The following is a 16,928-nucleotide window of genomic DNA, read 5'->3' on the forward strand; positions in this document are numbered from 1 at the left end:
AGAGAGAATCTCAGGTGCAGAAGATTCCATAGAGAACATCAGCACAACAATCAAAGAAAATGGAAAATGCAAAAAGATCCTAACTCAAAATATCCAAGAAATCCAGGACACAATAAGGAGACCAAACCTACGGATAATAGGAGTGGATGAGAATGAAGATTTTCAACTCAAAGGTCCAGCAAACATCTTCAACAAAATTATTGAAGAAAACTTCCCAAATCTAAAGAATGAGATGCCTATGAACATACAAGAAGCCTACAGAACACCAAATAGACTGGACCAGAAAAGAAATTCCTCCCGACACATAATAATCAGAAAAACAAATGCACTAAATAAAGATAGAATACTAAAAGCAGTAAGGGGAAAAGGTCAAGTAACATATAAAGGCAAGCCTATCAGAATTACACCAGATTTTTCACCAGAGACTATGAAAGCCAGAAGAGCCAGGACAGATGTTATACAGACACTAAGAGAACACAAATTCCAGCCCAGGCTACTATATCCAGCCAAACTCTCAATTACCATAGGTGGAGAAACCAAAGTATTCCACAACAAAACCAAATTCACACATTATCTCTCCACGAATCCAGCCCTTCAAAGGATAATAACAGAAAAAAAACAATACAAGAACGGGAACAACGCCCTAGAAAAAACAAGAAGGTAATCCCTCAAGAAACCTAAAAGAAGACAGCCACAAGAACAGAATGCCAACTTTAACAACAAAAATAACAGGAAGCAACAATTACTTTTCCTTAATATCTCTTAACATCAATGGTCTCAACTCCCCAATAAAAAGACATAGACTAACAAACTGGCTACACAAACAAGACCCAACATTTTGCTGCTTACAGGAAACTCATCTCAGAGAAAAAGATAGACACTACCTCAGAATGAAAGGCTGGAAAACAATTTTCCAAGCAAATGGTATGAAGAAACAAGCAGGAGTAGCCATCCTAATATCTGATAAGATTGACTTCCAACCCAAAGTCATCAAAAAAGAAAAGGAGGGACACTTCATTCTCATCAAAGGTAAAATCCTCCAAGAGGAACTCTCAATTCTGAATATCTATGCTCCAAATGCAAGAGCAGCCACATTCACTAAAGAAACTTTAGTAAAGCTCAAAGCACACTTTGCACCTCACACAATAATAGTGGGAGACTTCAACACAACACTTTCACCAATGGACAGATCATGGAAACAGAAACTAAACAGGGACACACTGAAACTAACAGAAGTGATGAAAGAAATGGATCTGACAGATATCTACAGAACATTTTATCCTAAAACAAAAGGATATACCTTCTTCTCAGCACCTCATGGTACCTTCTCCAAAATTGACCACATAATAGGTCACAAATCAGGCCTCAGCAGATTCAAAAATATTGAAAAGGTCCCATGTATCCTATCAGATCACCATGCACTAAGGCTGATCTTCAATAACAAAATAAATAACAGAAAGCCAACATTCACGTGGAAACTGAACAACACTCTTCTCAATGATACCTTGGTCAAGGAAGGAATAAAGAAAGAAATTAAAGACTTTTTAGAGTTTAATGAAAATGAAGCCACAACGTACCCAAACCTTTGGGACACAATGAAAGCATTTCTAAGAGGGAATCTCATAGCTCTGAGTGCCTCCAAGAAAAAACGGGAGAGGGCACATACTAGCAGCTTGACAACACATCTAAAAGCTCTAGAAAAAAAGGAAGCAAATTCACCGAAGAGGAGTAGACAGCAGGAAATAATCAAACTCAGGGGTGAAATCAACCAAGTGGAAACAAGAAGAACTATTCAAAGAATTAATAAAGGAGGAGTTGGTTCTTTGAGAAAATCAACAAGATAGATAAACCCTTAGCTAGACTCACTAGAGGGCACAGGGACAAAATCCTAATTAACAAAATCAGAAATGAAAAGGGAGACATAACAACAGATCCTGAAGAAATCCAAAACACCATCAGATCCTTCTACAAAAGGCTATACTCAACAAAACTGAAAAACCTAGACGAAATGGACAAATTTCTGGACAGGTAACAGGTACCAAAGTTGAATCAGGATCAAGTTGACCTTCTAAACAGTCCCATATCCCATAAAGAAATAGAAGCAGTTATTAATAGTCTCCCAGCCAAAAAAAGCCCAGGACCAGATGGGTTTAGTGCAGAGTTCTATCAGACCTTCAAAGAAGATCTAACTCCAGTTCTGCACAAACTTTTTCACAAGATAGAAGTAGAAGGTACTCTACCCAACTCATTTTAGGAAGCCACTATTACTCTGATACCTAAACCACAGAAAGATCCAACAAAGATAGAGAACTTCAGACCAATTTCTCTTATGAATATCGATGCAAAAATCCTTAATAAAATTCTAGCTAACCGAATCCAAGAACACATTAAAGCAATCATCCATCCTGACCAAGTAGGTTTTATTCCAGGGATGCAAGGATGGTTTAATATACGAAAATCCATCAATGGAATCCATTATATAAACAAACTCAAAGACAAAAACCACATGATCATCTCGTTAGATGCAGAAAAAGCATTTGACAAGATCCAACATTCATGATAAAAGTTCTGGAAAGATCAGGAATTCAAGGCCAATACCTAAACATGATAAAAGCAATCTACAGCAAACCAGTAGCCAACATCAAAGTAAATGGAGAGAAGCTGGAAGCAATCCCACTAAAATCAGGGACTAGACAAGGCTGCCCACTTTCTCCCTACCTTTTCAACATAGTACTTGAAGTATAAGCCAGAGCAATTCGACAACAAAAGAAGATCAAGGGGATACAAATTGGAAAAGAGGAAGTCAAAATATCACTTTTTGCAGATGATATGATAGTATATATAAGTGACCCTAAAAATTCCACCAGAGAACTCCTAAACCTGATAAACAGCGTCGGTGAAGTATCTGGATATAAAATTAACTCAAAAAAGTCAATGGGCTTTCTCTACACAAAGAATAAACAGGCTGAGAAAGAAATTAGGGAAAGAACACCCTTCTCAATAGTCACAAATAATATAAAATATCTCGGCGTGACTCTACCGAAGGAAGTGAAAGATCTGTATGATAAAAACTTCAAGTCCCTGAAGAAAGAAATTAAAGAAGATCTCAGAAGATGGAAAGATCTCCCATGCTCATGGATTGACAGGATCAACATTGTAAAAATGGCTATCTTGCCAAAAGCAATCTACAGATTCAATGCAATCCCCATCAAAATTCCAACTCAATTCTTCAACGAATTAGAAGGAGCAATTTGCAAATTCCTCTGGAATAACAAAAAACCGAGGATAGCAAAAACTCTTCTCAAGGATAAAAGAACCTCTGGTGGAATCACCATGCCTGACCTAAAGCTTTACTACAGAGCAATTGTGATAAAAACTGCATGGAACTGGTATAGAGACAGACAAGTGGACCAATGGAATAGAATTGAAGACCCAGAAATGAACCCACACACCTATGTTCACTTGATCTTCGACAAGGGAGCCAAAACCATCCAGTGGAAGAAAGACAGCATTTTCAACAATTGGTGCTGTCACAACTGGTTGTTATCATGTAGAAGAATGCGAATCGATCCATACTTATCTCCTTGTACTAAGGACAAATCTAAGTGGATCAAGGAACTTCACATAAAACCAGAGACACTGAAACTTATAGTGGAGAAAGTGGGGAAAAGCCTTGAAGATATGGGCACAGGGGAAAAATTCTTGAACAGAACAGCAATAGCTTGTGCTGTAAGATCGAGAATTGACAAATGGGACCTAATGAAACTCCAAAGTTTCTGCAAGGCAAAAGACACAGTCAATAAGACAAAAGACCACCAACAGATTGGGAAAGGATCTTTACCTATCCTAAATCAGATAGGGGACTAATATCCAACATATATAAAGAACTCAAGAAGGTGGACCTCAGAAAATCAAATAACCCCCTTAAAAAATGGGGCTCAGAACTGAACAAAGAATTCTCACCAGAGGAATACCGAATGGCAGAGAAGCACCTGAAAAAATGTTCAACATCTTTAATCATCAGGGAAATGCAAATCAAAACAACCCTGAGATTCCACCTCACACCAGTCAGAATGGCTAAGATCAAAAATTCAGGTGACAGCAGATGCTGTCGTGGATATGGAGAAAGAGGAACACTCCTCCATTGTTGGTGGGATTGCAGGCTTGTACAACCACTCTGGAAATCAGTCTGGCGGTTCCTCAGAAAATTGGACATAGTACTACCGGAGGATCCAGCAATACCTCTCCTGGGCATATATCCAGAAGAAGCCCCAACTGGTAAGAAGGACACATGCTCCACTATGTTCATAGCAGCCTTATTTATAATAGCCAGAAACTGGAAAGAACCCAGATGCCCCTCAACAGAGGAATGGATACAGAAAATGTGGTACATCAACACATTGGAGTACTACTCAGCTATTAAAAAGAATGAATTTATGAAATTCCTAGCCAAATGGATGGACCTGGTGGGCATCATCCTGAGTGAGGTAACACATTCACAAAGGAACTCACACAATATGTACTCACTGATAAGTGGATATTAGCCCAAAACCTAGGATACCCACGATATAAGATACAATTTCCTAAACACATGAAACTCAAGAAAAATGAAGACTGAAGTGTGGACACTATGCCCCTCCTTAGAAGTGGGAACAAAACACCCATGGAAGGAGTTACAGAAACAAAGTTTGGAGCTGAGATGAAAGGATGGACCATGTAGAGACTACCATATCCAGGGATCCACCCCATAATCAGTATCCAAATGCTGACACCATTGCATACACTTGCAAGATTTTACTGAAAGGACCCAGATGTAGCTGTCTCTTTTGAGACTATGCCGGGGCCTAGCAAACACAGAAGTGGATGCTCACAGTCAGCTAATGGATGGATCACAGGGCTCCCAATGGAGGAGCTAGAGAAAGTACCCAAGGAGCTAAAGGGATCTTCAACCCTATAGGTGGAACTACATTATGAACTAACCAGTACCCCGGCGCTCTTGACTCCAACTGCATATGTATCAAAAGATGGCCTAGTCGGCCATCACTGGAAAGAGAGGCCCATTGGACATGCAAACTTTATATGCCCCAGTACAGGGGAACGCCAGGGCCAAAAAGGGGGAGTGGGTGGGTAGGGGAGTGGGGGTGGGTGGGTATGGGGGACTTTTGGTATAGCATTGGAAATATAAATGAGCTAAATGCCTAATAAAAATGGAAAAAAAAAGAAGAGAAAAAAAAAGTAGCATATTTTTCTTATTAAAGTAAAAGTAATCATCACATATTACAAATAGCATCCATGCTGATTTTTACATGTACATCATTACTTTTACAACTTATTGCTTTGGTATTATCTATAGTTCATAATACATAACCTCAGTAGGTTCTCTGTGATGCCTCAGAAATTACCAAATCTATTAGAGATAGAATCCCCCAAAACTGGCAAGTGCAATGGAGTGTTCTTATTCAATATGTCTAGTCCTGTGATGTCTGACAGAATTATAGTCACCTTAGTTAATGTTGATAAATCAGCATACGCATTACTTGTGTGATGTTTATTTAATAGTTTGGGGACTGTTTTTTTCTTTCTTTCTGTTTTTGATGTTATTGGTTTTTTTATTTGATATTTTATGTATTTACATTTCAAATGTTATCCCCTTTCCCAGTTTCACCTCCAGAACCCCACTATCCCATGCCCCCTCCCCTTGCTTCTATGAAAGTACTCCTCCACCCCAACCCACTTCCACCTCATGAACCTGGAATTCCCCTACACTGGGAAATCAAGCCTTCAGAGGACCAAGGGTCTTTCCTCCCATTGATGCTAGAGAATACCATCCTCTGCTACATATGCAGCTGGAGCCATGAGTCTCTTCATATGTATTCTTTAGTTGGTGGTTTAGTCTCAGGGTATGTGTGTGTGTGGGGGGAGATCTTGTTGGTTAATATTGTTGTTTTTCCTATGTGGTTGCAAAACCCTTCAGTTACTTCAGTCCTTTCTCTAAGTCTTCCATGGGGGACCCTGTAATCAATTCAATGGTTGACTGCAAGCATCTGCCTCTGTGTATGTCAGGCTGTGGCAGAGCCTCTCAGGAGACAGCTATATCGGCCTCCTGTCAGCATGCACTTCTTGGTATACACAATAGTGTTTGGCTTTGGTGTCTGTATATGGGATGGATCCACAGGTATAGTTTTCTAGAAGGCACAATTCACCTGCCAATGAAAATATAAACTATGGAAGGTTCTTCTCAAGGCATGGCTCAGTAGTTCAAGGCAGAGGTGCTGATGGCCCATTGAAACCTCATAGTAGTGATTTTACAGTCCTCAGTTCTATCCATGCATCTGTCTGCATGATATGGTAGATATTATACCTTTTTACATGCTTTTACACTTGACAGAATAATTGGAAATTTATCATTATCTTTCTAGATACAACAGCATCTGTATCACAGATAGATTAGTGAGATGCAAATTTCTTCCTTGAATTCTAGAATATGTAGTGCAACAATAAGAGTAGCAGAGATAAAAAATGTGACACAATTGTAACGCAAGAGGAAAGAGATGCGCCAAAGAGTATTGACAGATGATGTGTTTCTATACAAAGGAGGTTCTAAAGAGTTCAACTGAAAAATTGAAATTCTGACAAAAACTTACAGAAAAGTGGTAGGTAGAACACAAAATTAACAAAAAGTTGCATACTTCCTTTATACTTACAAGTATATTTAAAAATAGGCTAAATGCACAAATCTATCCACATTAGCCTCAGAACTTACCTCGAGCCTAGTGAAATGTCTCAACAATTAAGATTTGTTCTTCATATCAATTCACATGGAGATTTACAGCTACTCATAACTACACTTACAAAGAAATCAACACCTTCCAACCTCTTAGTGTACCAAGTTCACACATGGTCTTTATGCATATATGCAGGCAAAACCTTCATATACATAAAATGATACATTTAAAATCTTAAAATTATCTTGGAAAAAAACATGACCAGAGGATGAGTTATATACATGATTTTCTTATTGGTATTATAAAATACCAGGACCAACACAACTTATAGAAGAAAGTTTGTATTGAGGTTTATGGTTCTAAAGGATTACAATCCATGGTGACAGCAAGGGCATGGTGTCGGGAAGAGTAAATGCATGACACAAACTGAGAATAAACCCAGCCCCAGTGATATATTTTGTCTTGCAAAGCCATACCTTCTAATACAGTAGTACCGACTACACATCAAGGTAGTTGTCAGGATATCAATAGTTCAGTTCACATAAGTCAGCAGTGGCAGTTCAAACCACTTGTAAACATCATACATGAATCAGCAACAGCAGTTCTATCCAGAAGAAATGGAAAGGCTTTGCCAATTGGCCTGAATCTGTGGAAGTGTTAAAACACCCCTGGAATATCACAAGAAGTTCTTTGGAGTGCTTCTCTCTTAAAAAGTCACTAAAATGAAGATCAGTGAAAAAATCAAGGTGAACCAATGCTGAAACATTATAAGCAAAGACCAGCTTCACCAAATCCCAGGAAGAACAGCAAAGAGGGGCAAGACAAACCAAATCCACAGTGTAGCCCAATGTCTGTTATTTTATAGTTATAACCTTTCCAAATACCATGTGTCCTCTCAAGCATACACTCCAACAAAATATCACATGCCTTTTTTCCAGGCAGCTTCCAGAAAAACACCATGTGTCTGTTTCTTCAAAGCCTTTTCTCACAAGAAAGACAGTTTACAGAAAAACATCAAATGGCACAACTGAATCTCCAAAGAAAACAGATATTTTTAATTTAACCTATATGGAATTCCTTCTACGATGCACACTGATGTGAAAGCATATGCCAAATGAACATTTTTCTTCCAAACTGGCTTTTTCTCATACTGTTTCATCACAGCAATAATTACCCTGAATGAGACAAAAATAAAGCCGGATACTACTACTACTACAAAAAAAAAAAAAAAAAAAAAAAAAAAAAAAAAAAAAAAAAAAAAAAACCAACCAAAAAACCATATGCAGATCATGCAAAATTGAAGATGCAAGAATAAATTCGCAAAGCTACTGTCTCTTTCTTTCCTTTTTTTTCAAAGTAATAAAAATATATCTAAGAAAATGCAGACTCTTCTACAAGCAGTGCTTAAAAAAAATGTATATCCACAAAATGAAACAGAAAGCTGGATCTCTATATGTCACTAAATATGAAAATTGGCTCAAATATCTCAAATATATCAATGTAAGTATTGAAACAATAATTGATAGAGGAAATAAGTTCAAGGGGTCTAAAGATGCTGAGAATTAATAATGTCAACACTATTGGGGTTTGCCCAAAGTGATGCAAATCATAACATAAACCACCAAGATAGGCAGAAATATAAACAGTGTTGCCCTAGCTTTTCCTCCTGGCACCTATATGGGTTCATAAGTCTTTTCAGATGTAGTCAAGCTTTGAAGAACTCTCAGGATTTAGTAGAAGTGACCAAGCAAGTCTTTGTTGCTAACACTGTTATTCTCTTTTACCTCAGCGGCATAGGAACAGCTCACTATTCTTGATTGATTACATGGAAAAAGAGTTTCCCAAACTGTAGTATTTTGGGTTGTATCATTATTCAGATAACAAAACAGAAGAAACTATAGACATGAGAATCAGGGAAACTCAACACACATTGGGGTTTACATTATAGCAAATAACCAGCTCATTAATGGGTTTGTCTGCAGCTCTTTGCCTAGATATACAGACTCAACAGTCAATGAAATTATGGGTTAGCCAGCCATGTATTCCTGAGACCTGGCCCGGTAGATAAGGGTGGGGATGCTGATACTGCCATCTAACTGAAACAATACTAATACTGATTATATAGTGATTATATAATTGATTGATGTGAAGGTTCTGGTGGATTTTCAAATCTATTTGTAGGACAAATTCTATAAGAAACAGTTATTTTCATTCATATATATATACATATATATATATGAATATATGTATTTCATAAAATAGTAATTTTAAAAACACAAGGTCATGACTATGATAGGCAGCAGGGAATTGGGATTGGTAAGAGAGTTTTGAAGGTGAAAATGGCAGAAAGATGTTTTGTAATGAAAGTACAATATAAAAAACAAAATTACAATCTAAGATACAAAACGGATTATTTATAAAAATTAGTGCAGCCTTTACAAGCAGCATGTGCATGACATGTTTCTTTATGGAAATACAAATTAGGATCTTGTTTTCTGGAAAAATTTGGGCAGCAATGAGTCTTCACAAAAAGGCAATGGAAAGTGGTTTAGGATCTCTGAAAAATTAATGTTTTTCCTACTTTTCAGTATATGACATATATTGCTGATGATGCTATCTATTGTCAACTCCCTACCATCACCAGCACATCTGGACTAACACTTCTCAGATATTCACCCCTGTTAATTAACATGAAATTAAGAAGAATTATTCAATATCCATAAAAATTTGATAAAGACACACAGACTTGTAAAAGTAAGGATTAAAAAACCAGGAGTCATCGGTTGTATGAAGCAAAGAACATCTACTCTGGATATCTTGGATATGTTTGAGATTAACAAATTTGGATATTCTGCTTTCAAATGTATTTTAAAAAATTTTTATTAGATATTTTCTTCATTTACATTTCAAATGCTATCCCCAAAGTCCCTTATACCCTTCTTCCTGCCCTGCTCCCCAACCCACCCACTCCTGCTCCCTGCCCCTGGCATTCCCCTGTACTGGGGCATATGATCTTCACAGGACCAAGGGCCTCTCCTTTCCTTTGATGGCCAACTACACCATCCTTTGCTACAGATGCAACAAGAGACACAGTTCTGGGGGGTTACTGGCTAGTTCATATCTTTGATCCTCTTATAGGGTTGCAGACCCCTTTAGTTCCTTGGGGACTTTCTCTAGCTCCATCATTAGGGGCCCATCCAATAGATAACTGTAAGCATCCACTTATGTATTTGCCAGGCACTGGCATAGCCTCACAAGAAATCACTCTATCAAATGTATTCTTGTGAGCACTAAAAAATCTCTCATTTCAAGCATCAATTTCTTTGAAATAACTGATTCTGTTAATAGGTAACTTTGTATTGCTACAACAGAAATATCTGATAGAAAAGAATAGGAAATATTTATTTCAACTCACATTTTCAGAGAATTTAAACCATCATGACAGAGGATTCTCAATTAATATCATGGCAGGCCTGCAGGCAAAAAGCAAGGACAAAATGTCCATAGATAATAGGAAGGTAAATGTCTTCCTCCTGTGAATTGCTTTCTCCAGTTTGAAGTCACCCCCCCCCAAAGTTTCTGGAAGCTACCAAATTAATATCAGAAACTAACAAACCAGTACCAGAATTCGGAAACTATATTTACAAAATATGAGCTTCAGAGGACAAGTTATAAATCATAGTACTTTATAACCCATTAAATGTTCATTGTTCAGATATCAGTTATCTATATTAAACCAATTTTCTTTTAAATGGTGTTGATGTCTATTAAACACTAGGCAAACATTTTAGCCAAGAGGAGGGAATGTGACAGAGCACAGAATTGTCTTTCCAGAAGGTTATTTCCTACCCTGTTCTTAGAAACTCGATCCAGGGAGTCTGTTTTCTGGATTTAGCTTTATTCCTTAGATGATCTGAGCTCATCTCTATCCAGTATAGCAATGGCAATCTGGACTCTTTCAGAGGGACTGCCAGGGTACAATGAACAGAAGCAATGTTATACTACAGAGATAGGAAGGCTCAGATTCTGCACCTGGAAGTGAGATATCATGTCTGGGCATGACTTGGGCAAAGCATGGTAGTTTTGCTTAAGAATTGCCCTGAAGAAAGTTGTCACATGGTTTATCTACAGTGGAGACCATTTCACCAGCTGCAATAGACAAACTACTAACTGTAAGGACAGAAGTTCCCATGGAGTGATGGAATTGCAGGGAAGAAGCAGTCACTAGATTATTTTGGCTTTTCATATTAAAATAGAAACAAAGAGCACAAGAAAAAAAGGCAAACCCAAAAGTTAAAGACCAGAATTTCACTTTCCCACCCAGCCACATACTTAGGTCCTATGTCACGTCCAATAGAGCAACACTGAATGGGAACTTAGTTAAACACCAAACCAGCTTAAACACACAGAAAACTATGACCTACAACCCAAGCAGCTCCCCTGTTCATTGATGTTAAAAGGTATCCAGGAAAGGAATCCTAGAGAACAACTGCAAATTCAGTGGCAAGACACTATTATATACCCACTCAAAAGGACATACTTCCTACACCATTCCAAACAGTTTCAAAAGGGGCTTGAGTATTCAAACTTAAAGCCACATGATCCTATGGGGTAACAACTCATTCAAACTATCACACTGGGATTCTAAGTAAATGAGAAAGGAAGATGACTTTTTTTTTCTTTTTTTTCTTTTTTTATTTATTACGTATTTTCCTCAATTACATTTCCAATGTTATCCCAAAAGTCCCCCATAAACTGCCCCCCCCACTTCCCTACCCACCCATTCCCATTTTTTTGGTCCTGGTGTTCCCCTGTACTGGGGCATATAAAGTTTGTGTGTCCAATGGGCCTGTCTTTCCAGTGATTGCTGAAAGGACCCAGATATAGCTGTCTCTTGAGAGACTATGCCGGGGCCTAGCAAACACAGAAGTGGATGCTCACAGTCAGCTATTGGATGGATCACAGGGCTCCCAATGGAGGAGCTAGAAAAAATACTCAAGGAGCTAAAGGGACCTGCAACCCTATAGATGGAAGATGACTTTTTAAAGGCGACTGCCCTGTCATTACACTTTATGACTTAAAATGTCAGAATCTACCTCACACATTGATGTGAAATTTTTCTGGGATGCTCATTTGATTTGATAAATAGAGCAGGTTTTTCCCATGCCACTTGGCTAACACAACAGGCCTTTCACCTGAATGCAGAGTCTTTTTCATACTTTACATGCACCAAAAGTTTTGCAAATATCTCTACAGGAGATCTTTACATGCAAGTGTGAGATAAGTGCTTAGAGCTCTATTCCTGCCTTAAAGTTCCTGAGGTTTTTAATTTAGTTTCTTTCTTTTCTTTTTCTTTTTTTATTATTATTGGGTATTTATTTCATTTACATTTCCCACACCCTCCCACACCCACTCCACCACCCACCCACTCCCACCTCTTGGACCTGGCCTTTCCTTGTACTGAGGCATATAAAGTCTGCATGACCAATGGGCCTCTATTTCCAGCCCATCTTCTGATACATATGCAGCTAGAGACACGAGCTCTGGGGGCAGGGGGTAATGGTTAGTTCATATTATTGTTCCACCTGTGTACTTCCTCCAGCTCCTCCATTGGGGGCCCTGTGATCCATCCAATAGCTGACTGTGAGCATCCACTTCTGTGTTTGCTAGGTCCTGACATAGTCTCCCAAGAGAAAGCTATATCAGGGTCCTTTCAGGAAAATCTTGCTAGTGTATGCAATGTTGTCAGCATTTGGGGGCAGATTATGGGATGGATCCTTGGGTATGGCAGTCTCTGATGGTCCATCATTTCGTCTCAGCTCCAAACACTGTCTCTGTAGCTCCTTCCATAGGTGCCTTGCTCCCAATTCCAAGAAGGGGTAAAATATTCACACCTTGGTCTCCATTCTTCCCAAGTATCATGTGTTTCGCAAATTGTATCTTATATCATGGGTATTCTAAGTTTCTGGGCTAATATCCACTTATTAGTGAGTACATATCATGTGAGTTTAATTTTGCTTCGGAGAATGAAGCTCTCTCTGCTCAGTTCTTAGGATATGATTGCTCTGGATCCTGAGTAAGAGTAGAAGGAGAGTCTGCACAGGTGAGAGTGTGCAATACAGAAGCTAACAGCTTCTGGGACAGGTGGGAGCCACAGAGCTTCTGAGGTACCTCCCTTTTCAGGCTCCAGACATCCAGCCACTCTCCAGGCCAGAGGACAGGAGTCTGCCTGGCCCAGGAGGCTTTAGCCTCAGGATCAGGAGTAGCCATCTTGGTTCCCAGTCTCCGCCAAAAGTAGTATTTACAGGTGAGAGTGTGCACTACAGAAGTTAACAGTTTATGGGACAGGCAGGAGCCACAGAGCTTCTGAGGCAGCGCCCTTTTCGGGCTCCTGGCATCCAACCACCTTCCCAGCCAGAGGACAGGTGTCTGCTCAGCCTAGGAGGACTTTGCCTCAGGATCAGCGGAAGACATCTTGGTTCTCAGACTCTGTCGAAAGTCGTCTGCACAGGTGAGAGTGTGGACTACAGAAGCTAAGAGCTTCTGTGACAGACGAAAGCAACACAGCTTCTAGGAAAGGTTCTGTTTTGGGCCTTCATCTTTGGCCAGGAGGTGGTCCAAACGCCAGATATCTGTGCACCTTCCCTGTAAGAGGAGAGCTTGGCTGCAGAGAGTGCTCTGACCACTGAAACTCAAGAGAGATCTAGTTTTCCAGGTCTGCTGATAGAGGCTAACATAATCGCCAGAGGAACAATCTCTAAACAGAGACAACTTTAACAACTAAATCCAGGTATTACCAGATGGCAAAAGGTAAACATAAGAATCTTACTAACAGAAACCAAGACCACTCACCATCATCAGAACCCAGCACTTCCACTTTGCCCAGTCCAGGTCACCCCAACACACCGGAAAAGCTAGACCTGGATTTAAAAGCATATCTCATGATGATGGTAGAGGACATCAAGAAGGACTTTAATAACTCACTTAAAGAAATACAGGAGAACACTGCTAAACAGGTAGAAGACATTAAAGAGGAAGCACAAAAATCCCTTAAAGAATTGCAGGAAAACACAACCAAAAAGGTGATGGAATTGAATAAAGCCATCCAAGACCAAAAAGGGAAGTAGACACAATAAAGAAAATCCAAAGTGAAGCAACGCTGGAGAAGGAAACCCTAGGAAAGAAATCTGGAACCATAGATGCGAGCATCAGCAACAGAATACAAGAGATGGAAGAGAGAATCTCAGGTGCAGAAGATTCCATAGAGAACATTGGCACAACAATCAAAGGAAATGAAAAATGCAAAAAGATCCTAACTCAAAACATCCAAAAAATACAGGACACAATGAGAAGACCAAACCTACGGATAATAGGAGTAGATGAGAATGAAGATTTTCAACTCAAAGGACTGGCAAATATCTTCAACAAAATTATAGAAGAAAACTTCCCAAACATAAAGAAAGAGATGCCAATAAACATATAAGAAGCATACAGAACTCCAAATAGACTGAACCAGAAAAGAAATTCCTACCAGCACATAATAATCAGAACAACAAATGCACTAAATAAAGACAGAATACTAAAAGCAATAAGGGAAAAAGGTAAAAAAAAAAAAAAAAAAAAAAAAAAAAAAAAAAAAAAAGCCTATCAGAATTACACCAGATTTTTCACCAGAGACTATGAAAGCCAGAAGATCCTGCACAGTTGTTATACAGGCACTAAGAGAACAGAAATTTCAGCCCAGGCTACTATACCCAGCCAAACTCTCAATTACCATAGATGGAGAAACCAAAGTATTCCACAAGAAAACCAAATTCACACATTATCTTTCCATGAATCAATCCCTTCAAAGGATAATAACAGAAAAAAACTAATACAAGGACGGAAACCACGTCCTAGAAAAAGCAAGAAGGTAATCCCTCAAGAAACCTAAAAGAAGACAGCCACAAGAACAGAATGCCAACTTTAACAACAAAAATAATAGGAAGCAACAATTACTTTTCCTTAATATCTCTTAATATCAATGGAATCAACTCCCCAATAAAAAGACACAGACTAACAGACTGGCTACACAAACAGGACCCAACAGTTTGCTGCTTATAGGAAACTCATCTCAGAGAAAAAGTTAGACACTACCTCAGAATGAAAGGCTGGAAAACAATTTTCCAAGCAAATGGTTTGAAGAAACAAGTTGGAGTAGCCATTCTAATATCTAATAAAATCGACATCCAACCCAAAGTCATCAAAAAAGACAAGGAGGGGCAGTTCATACTCATCAAAGGTAAAATCTTCCAAGAGGAACTATCAATTCTGAATATCTATGCTCCAAATTCAAGGGCAGCCACATTTATTAAAGAACCTTTAGTAAAGCTCAAAGCACACATTGCACCTCACACAATAATAGTGGGAGACTTCAACACACCACTTTCACCAATGAACAGATCATGGAAACAGAAACTAAACAGGGACACAGTGAAACTAACAGAAGTAATGAAACAAAAGGATCTGACAGACATCTACAGAACATGTTATCCTAAAACAAAAGGATATACCTTCTTCTCAGCACCTCATGGTACTTTCTCCAAAATTGACCACACGACTGGTCACAATCAACAGATACAAAAATACTAAAATTGTCCCATGCATCCTATCAGATCACCGTGGACTAAGGCTGATCTTCAATAAAAAATAAATAAATAAATAATAGAAAGCCAACATTCACGTGGAAACTGAACAAAACTCTTCTCAATGACACCTTGGTCAGAAAAGGAATAAAGAAATTAAGGACTTTTTGGAGTTTAATGAAAATGAAACCGCAACATACCCAAACTTATGGGACACAGTGAAAGCCTTTCTAAGAGAAAAACTCATACCTCTGAGTGCCTCCAAAAAGAAAACTTGAGAGAGCACATACTAGCAGCTTGACAACACACCTAAAAGCTCTAGAACAAAAGGAAGAAAATTCACCCAAGAGGAGTAGATAGCAGGAAATAGTCAAACTCAGGGATGAAATCAACCAAGTGGAAACAAGAAGAACTATTCAAAGAATCAACCAATCAAGGAGGTGGTTCTTTGAGAAAATCAACAAGATAGATAAACCCTTAGCCAGACTCACTAGAGGGCACAGGGAATGCATCCTAATTAACAAAATCAGAAATGAAAAGGGAGACATAACAACAGATCCTGAAGAAATCAAAAACACCATCAGATCCTTCTACAAAAGGATATACTCAACATAATTGGAGAACTTGGATGAAATGAACAAGTTTCTAGACAGATACCAGGTACCAAAGTTAAATCAAGATCAGGTTAATGATCTAAACAGTCTTATCCTCTAAAGAAATAGAAGCAGTCATTAATATTCTCCCAACCAAAAAAGCCCAGGATCAGATGGGTTTAGCGCAGAGTTCTATCAGACCTTCAAAGAAGATCAAATCCCAGTTCTGCACAAACTATTTCACAAAATAGAAACAGAGGTACTCTACCCAACTCATTCTATGAAGCCAGAATTACTCTGATACCTAAACCACAAAAAGACCCAACAAAGATAGAGAACTTTAGACCAATTTCCCTTATGAATATTGATGCAAAAATACTCAATAAAATTCTCACTAACAGAATCAAAAAACACAACAAAACAATCATCCATCCTGACCAAGTAGGTTTCATCCCAGGGATGCAGGGATGGTTCAATATATGGAAATCCATCAACGTAATCCATTATATAAGCAAACTCAAAGATAAAAACCACATGATTGTCTCATTAGATTCGGAGAAACATTTGACAAAATCCAACACCCATTCATGATAAAAGTCTTGGAAAGATCAGGAATTCAAGGCCCATACCTAAGCATGATAAAAAGCAATCTACAGCAAACCAGTAGCCAACATCAAAGTAAATGGTGAGAAGCTTGTAGCAATCCCACTAAAATCGGGGACTAGACAAGGCTGTCCACTCTCTCCCTACCTATTCAACATTGTACTTGAAGTCCTAGCCAGAGCAATTAGACAATAAAAGAATGTCAAGAGGATACAAATGGGAAAGGAAGTAGTCAAAATATCACATTTGCAGATGACATAATAGTATATATAAGTGACCCTAAAAATTCCACCAGAGACCTCCTAAGCCTGATAAACAGCTTCAATGAAGTAGATGGATATAAAATTAACTCAAACAAGTCAATGGTCTTTCTGTACACAAAT

The 16,928-nt window shown here is 38.5% G+C and overlaps 1 gene; it reads left to right on the forward strand.

Annotated features, from left to right (window-relative positions):
• The window catches only part of Igk (immunoglobulin kappa chain complex), a 3,171,119-nt gene that overhangs the window by 844,156 nt on the left and 2,310,035 nt on the right, over positions 1–16,928 (forward strand).

Source organism: Mus musculus, chromosome 6 (genome assembly GCF_000001635.26).
Source record: "Mus musculus strain C57BL/6J chromosome 6, GRCm38.p6 C57BL/6J".
NCBI classification, from domain to species: domain Eukaryota; kingdom Metazoa; phylum Chordata; class Mammalia; order Rodentia; family Muridae; genus Mus; species Mus musculus.